Source organism: Lactuca serriola, chromosome 3, assembly GCF_051521515.1.
Source record: "Lactuca serriola cultivar US96UC23 chromosome 3, Lser_US96UC23_V15, whole genome shotgun sequence".
Taxonomy (NCBI): domain Eukaryota; kingdom Viridiplantae; phylum Streptophyta; class Magnoliopsida; order Asterales; family Asteraceae; genus Lactuca; species Lactuca serriola.
Genome location: NC_136410.1, coordinates 52,528,922 through 52,536,488, shown reverse-complemented (window position 1 = coordinate 52,536,488; position 7,567 = coordinate 52,528,922).

Sequence of the window (7,567 nt, the reverse complement as noted above, 5' to 3'; positions counted from 1 at the left end):
GACACACCCTGTAATTGGTCGAACAAATCATCAATCCACGGAAGTGGATAACGGTTCTTCACTTTTAACTTGTTCAGCACCCAATAAATGATGCACATCCATTAGGAGCCATCCTTCTTCTTCATAAACAAAATCGGTGCTCCCCAGGGTGAACTACTCGGTCTAATAAACCCCTTGTCTAAAATCTCCTACAGCTACATAGACAACTCCTGCATGTCCAACGGTGCCAACCAATAAGGTGGCTTGGCTATCGGAGGCGTACCTAGAACCATATCAATAAGGAACTCTACCTGCCTCTTCGTAGGCACTCCATGCAAGGCATCCAGAAACACATCTGAATACTCTCAAATAACCAACACAACCTCAATCGTCCTCTCTCTCTCTCTTTATCTCTCTCTCTCTCTCTCTCTCTCTCTCTCCTTCCTGGTGTCCAATACATATGCCACAAAACCCGAACAACCATGTTGAAGATATATCCTAGCTCTCGCAGTTGAATAGAGAGTCGGTCTGCGCTGTGCACCCTCGCTATGAATAAATAGTTCTCCCCCATTTGGGGTTCGAACCCGTACTAACTGGTGCCTGCAATCAATCATCGCACCATTAGGTCTCAACCAATCCATCCCCACGATCACCTTGCTCTCGCGTAAAGGAGTCAGGACCAAATTAACATGTATCTCTCTCGGAACAGCTCAAGAGTACAACCTCGATGAACCCTCGATAATCTCACTAAACGATCATCGGTGATCTCTACTTCCAACAGATAATCAAGCTCCGTAGGAGCATCTCTAAATCTCTTGCCGAGCACAAGGGAAACAAATGATCGGGTAGCGCCTGAATCGAGACGAACTAGAGCATGCAATTAGTTCACTAAGAACATCCCTAAACATTACGACATGAAACATAAGAATAAACAATAATGAAAGCAAGTAAATAAACGGAAAACATACTTGTAACCATGTCAGCAGTCACAAGTGCCTCTTCAGCTGTCAGCAGAAAATCCCTGATCTTCACTACAGGGGGCACCGAATTGCCCTCGCAGCCATCTATGATCCTCAATGTGGCCAGAGCAGGTGCTGGAATCGCTCATATCGTCAAAATTAGGAAATCAGCCTTCTTGTGGCCCCTCTAATTGAAATGAAAGCAAATCAGACCTGAAGCATGGGCTGTGGTGGTGGTGCCAGTGCAATCCCTACTGAAGTGCAATGTCTTGTCACAATTATACCAACCTGAACCACCCACCCTACCAACCCCGTCATGCATCCTACCGCACTTGCAACAATGGTCCTGACCCTTCTGGCCCCTTGATCTAGAATAAAAGACCTTGGGTTTTTCTCTGAACCCCCAGTTGTATGTACCTGCTCTGCATCCATCTTTTCGGTTTGCTCCAAATCGATTTTACATTCCCGGTCCCTAGATACCATGTCCTCCAATGTCCGACAGGCTGAATAACTAAAAAACTCCTTGATATTTGATCTTAGCATGTCGTGGTACTGAGTCTTCTTCATCTCATCGTCTGTTGCATACTAAGGTATAACAAAGCTCTCTCTCGGAACATGGTATTGATCTCCACCACAATCTCAGTCGTCTGGCGCATACCATGGAACTTCGTCGCTAGTTGTTGTACCTCGACAGTCGGTGCAAAATCTGATCGAAATCGGGTCACAAATTCTTGCCATGTCATAGCCTGAATATCCAGTGCTCCGAGAGCATATCCAACCTCCTCCCACCAATCTCGGTCTTTCTCCCTCAGACAGCCTATATCGAATCACACCTTTGACCCCCCGGGGAAAAATCTTGTCATCTAGACACACTCCATGTCTACTATCCATTGCTTTGCGGCAGTGTGGTCCTTCACCCCAAAGAACTTCGGTTCCCTACATCCCCTGTAATCGTTAAAGGAGAGAGTCCGGGCTCCGTACTAACCAATAGCCAACTCGGCTATAAAGTCCCAGAAACGCTCCTCCGTAAACTTGATGATACGTTCCTTGATCGTCCCGAACATCACTGGGGTCACATTAAGGATACCTCTCATAATCTCAGAAGCGATGAACTCACGTAATCCCTTGTCAATTGGTTCGGTGCCGATGCCCGAACCAAATCCAAATCCCTAACCTCCTGCTTCACCACATTTCATCAACATGATGAAAGACAATATATTAACAATCAGTACACACATAAATAGTTTCACACTCCCAAAGTTTCTCAAAATCATCAAGGTCTCATTTGTCTTGGGTATCGATCCTGTGGTTTCAGTGGTACGTGCTCAATACTACCTTCTACACCTATTTATACCTTCCTCAAGGGCAGTTTCACATCCTCCAATTCACTTCCCTAATATCAATTACTTCACTCGCAATATAGAGAACCCTACGTGCTAAAACATTTCATAGGCTTTCCTAGGGTTCCTTTTCCACCACTCTCTACCATCAGCTAGAGAAAATACTCCCTCCAATACCTTCTAACTACCTCACGAATACAATTACATATTACTGGCACCAGATAATTTTCGACTGCTAAGTCCCCCCCCCCCCCCCCCTACAATAGTTGGACTCAAACAAGAGTTGCGCAATAGGGTTGAACCTAGCCTTCAAAAATTATCTACTCCCCACAACATGTAATTTAACATTTTCTCTTAGTAATTAGCTGACGTCAATGGAGTCCGTAGAAGCACAAAGCAAGCAGTATTCGAGCATTAGGTTCTAAACCAGTGCTCTACCTAATCAGGCCACTTTGTCTAACCATCTGAATTCTATACTAGCATGTAGTTCTAAGGGCTTATACAACCAACATACAAAGGCACCTCTCCTAGCATCCTATCATGCGATTCTAAGCATATTCTTAGCCCTAATCTAGTATGTTATACACATATACATATACTGAAACAATAAACATGTATGGGTATTTTAGGAAATACTTACTTGAGCTCGGTTGATTACACGCATCGCACCCCTTTTCTTTATAAAAGTATATTTAGAAAACTCAATTCCTTTCAAAAAGATTACCAATTCGTTAGTTTGAGTTCAGACACACCCGAGAGTGTGTCAAAATCCCTCAAACCAAGGTTCTGATACCAACTCGTAACATCTCAAAAATACTATGTAAAAGAATTATTTAAAACTATCAAAACCATCATTCATTCATTCCAAAAATACATCAAGATGTGATAATGTATAAAATAAACATCATATTAGAAATTGTTGCATAAAATGTGGAATACTTGTGGATGCAGTGCGATCATGCCAGGCCCTTCCCTGTCGAACTAGAAGTACCTGAAACCATAAACATAAAACTCTAAGTACAATGCTTAGTGAGTTTGCTAAAAATACCACATACATAATCATACATAATAGTTAGAAACTAAGTTGGGTCTATTTCATCCCTGAGTCTATTTCAAATCCTTCGGTATCTTTCAACTAGTACTAGGTCTATTTTTCCCCCTCATTCTATTTCAACTACTTCGATATCTTTCAACCGGTATTGGGTCTATTTCACCCCTTACAGCTAAGCATACAATAACTTCAAATAGAGTTACAAAGATAACAATCACATATATGCATATCAACAAGTATCACAACGACAACTATCATTCTACAATCATAATCTAATGGGCCGGTCTTAGTGCCTTCGACCCATAAGTACAATGAAGGGACTCACTTATAAAACGATGATCAACTGCTAGTACTCCTACTACAGTGAAAAAGATGTTATATACCACATATATAGCCATACAAAGTACACTCTTATCTTACCTTCCAAAACTAGTGGTTTGACCAAAAAGTCAATGCAAGTCAAAATTCAATGGTGACAGTCAATAGCCAAAGTTGACTCGCCATGTCGTGGCCATCCTTGGCCATGTCATGGCCCTCAAACAACAAAACAAGCGCGGTTTCCTATAGTTGCCACACCGTGGCAACAGAGGGCCACATCGTGGATACTAGGTTCAAAACATCTTAATGGGTTATGCTGCTTCCTACAACCCCAAGAGTTCCAAAGCTTAGATATACTCTAAAATATGGTCTAGAAGGATAAAGTTTCCAACTTTATCCATTAAATCCACCCAAAGGAACAAAATCTCAAATCCTAGGTTCCATAATGCTAAAAATAGCAAAGACTCAACCATTAAGCACTTAATCCTGAAGGTCTTTAGTCCAACTTCTCCAAAATACTCCTAGGATCCCTAATGGTCTATAAAAATCCAAACTTTATGTACATGCATGTCCTTCTTCAAACTAGGTCAAAAAGGGGAACAATATGACCTAAAATCCATGTGTGGTTCACAACTTAGCACACAATTCCAGATCTATAAGTTATAATATTCAAGGGACATAGACAAACCATAAACTTGCAAACTTTATCTCTTATAAACACTCAAACTAGTCCAAAAGGGCCATAACATGCTCCAAAACATAGATCTATGAAGAAGAATACAAAAAGGTTGAAATTGAGGACTTACAAGGAGTCCAGAAGATGCATACCAAAGGAGGAAATGATAACTTGCTGAACCAAAGCACTAACTCTTCTTCTTCTTCCATCAAAACCACAACAAGTTTAATAAAATAAGCACAAGAGCACCAACGAGGATTCAGGTTACGATTTATGGAGTTTGAGAGTGATGGAGGCTGAGAATGAACAACCCTAGACTCCCACTTTCCTTTAAATACCTAACAATTAGGGTTTAAGGCGTCAGCGGCGGCCACACCGTAGCCTTTACTTGTCATGTCATAGCGAGTCAAAAGTCATGTGACCAAAAATGTATCATTACGCTGTGGCAACTCCTAAAATCAAATTTTAATTAAAAATAAAATATACCTAAAAAACCGAGTGTTACATGCATGGTGATTTGGATGGGGAGGTTTACATGAAGATTCCTTGTGGTTTTGCTAAGAAAGCAGAAACTAGAGTTTGCATGCTACAAAAATCTTTCTACAGGCTAAGATAAGTGTCATGTAATTGGTATAAAAAATTTACTACTTCCTTGATAAAGATTGGTTACCAACAATCACAAACAAATCATTCTTTGTTTGTATATAAGTAGGAAGGAAGTTATGTGGCAGCTCTAATTTAGGTTGATGATGTCATTCTTATTGGCAATGATGCATCTAAAATACAAGAAACAAAGGATTATTTAAATAAGGCATTTAGTATAAAATACCTAGGTTCATTAAAGTATTTTTTAGGAATTGAAGTAGCACGAATTGTAGATGGTCTGGTACTATGTCGACGCAAGTACACATTAGATATTCTAGAAGATTGTGGGATGGAAGGTTGTCGACCGAGAAATTTTCCAACAGAACAAAATTTGAAATTGGACTAAAGTGAAGATTGCTTGTGTGCTAACGTCGGCCAATATAGACGACTGATTGGCATGCGTCTTTATCGGCAAGCTACGCGACCATACATAGCTTACTTTGTGAATATGTTAAGTCGGTTTGTATCTAATCCTCATTGGCAACATATGAATGCAGCTACCCGAGTTCTCCACTACTTGAAGGCAACAATAGGACAAGGCGTGTTCTTTCCAAAAGCGGGAGGAATGAAACGTGTTGCCTATTGTGATGCAGATTGGTTAGGATGTTCTTCCACTAGGCAATCTCGAACATGGTATTTAGTTCTCCTTGGTGGTGCACCAATATCTTGGAAGACAAAGAAACAATCAGTGGTATCACGATCTTCCGCAGAAGTAGAATTTAGAGCAATGGCTAGCTCTATCAATGAAATTCTTTGGCTACGATGGTTGTTAAAAGATCTGGAAGTATCTCAAGATGGACGACGCCTCTCTTTTGTGATAATCAGGCAGCTAAACACATTGCTAATAATCATGTCTTTCATGAACACATGAATCATGTTAAAATTTATTGTGTCTTTGTTCGCAAAAGAGTGGAGTTTAAATAATGAAAATCGGATACTTAGGTGTTATTATCCAATTATATTAGGGATAGATCAGTTTTAAGCTAATAGTTGTTATTTATTCCTAATTTTACTCTTATTCAAATTCCTACTTTATTTATATCCTTTTTTGTCCGATGAAATCTTAAGCTTTTGTCATTATCATTTTCTTCAATGAACTGGATATTCAAATGGTGTTGTATTTTGGTTCGTAGAAATCTTAAGCTTTTGTCATTATCATTTTCTTCAATGAACTGGATATTCAAATGGTGTTGTATTTTGGTTCGTAGATCCTCTGATGTATTCGAATTAATCAATTTTGCAACTAGCTAGGGCCATTGTCCAAAGAAAATGAAGATACTTTAGTTATTGCTTACAAAGTACTTTTGTGTATTTGAAAAGCGAAAAATGACAAGGTGTTTAACAATAATGTTACATCTACCCCTACAAATACAGCAAGCAATAATCAAAATAGTTTTTAGATGGGTTAAACATAGGAGCGATTTTCAAGTTAAACATGAAGTTGTCCATTTTGAGGGGTTTTCTCTCTCTCTCTCTCTCTCTCTCTCTCTCTCTCTCTCTCTCTCTCTCTCTCTCTCTCTCTCTCTCTCTCTCTCTCTCTCTCTCTCTCTCTCTCTCTCTCTCTCTCTCTCTCTCTCTCTCTCTCTCTCTCTCTCTCTCTCTCTCTCTCTCTCTCTCTTGGTTTTTTGGTATGGAGTTGTCCATTTTGAGTTGTTGTCCATAATTAATTAATTAGGCTACTAGGAATTGTCCATTTTGAGTTGCTTTCGTTATGCATCACAAAGCCACTATTTTTTTATTTTGAAGTGATGCAACCTAAAGCTAAATTAGGTTGGATGACTAAACACTTAATTTCATCTTGTTACAAATGAATAGTGTAGATAGAAAGTTCATGTAGAATATGCATCCTATCTTTATAACTAAAATCATTTGGATTGTTCATCCTTTTTAGAGTTGACATAGTTGATTTATAATCCTTTTTAGAATCGACATAGTCATAAAGTGAAATTTGTTTTCTATCGGCGGGATACAAGGGAATGTCAATCATATTATTTCAAAATAGACTGCTGGAGTAGAGGTAGGTTAGGTAATTTCATTAGGCATTTATGGATGCAAATGCTTCGTTTGTTGATGATTTCTTTTATAAATCTTTCCACATATGAAAACCAATAAATAGCATATTTAAAAAAGAATTTGTTGAAATTCTATTTCAAAATTATAAAAGCAGAATGTAAATAAAAAATTTAAAAGAAAGGATCTTATTATTATATCAATCACTGGATCTAATAAAATTCATCACCAATCCAGTTACTAAATCTCGCATTAAACCAAAAACCTAATAAATTGGTTGAATTAAATCACTACTAGAAAAATGAGAAATAGTTACGAAATATTACCAACGAAAATATTCCATCGGAAAATAGTGACAAAATTTCTACGGAAAGTGATGTCCTACATTAGTGATGAAATTGTGATAGAATAGTTACAAAATACCGACGGATACAATGGTCGTTAGAAATTCATCAGTAAATACCATCGAAATAGCTAGGGACAAAAAAACAGATTATTTAATCTACTTTCTGTCTTAAATCCGTCGCTACTAATTTAAACTTGAAAAATGTAATTCCATGTTGGAAACATGGGCCATTGTTGTTGTTGG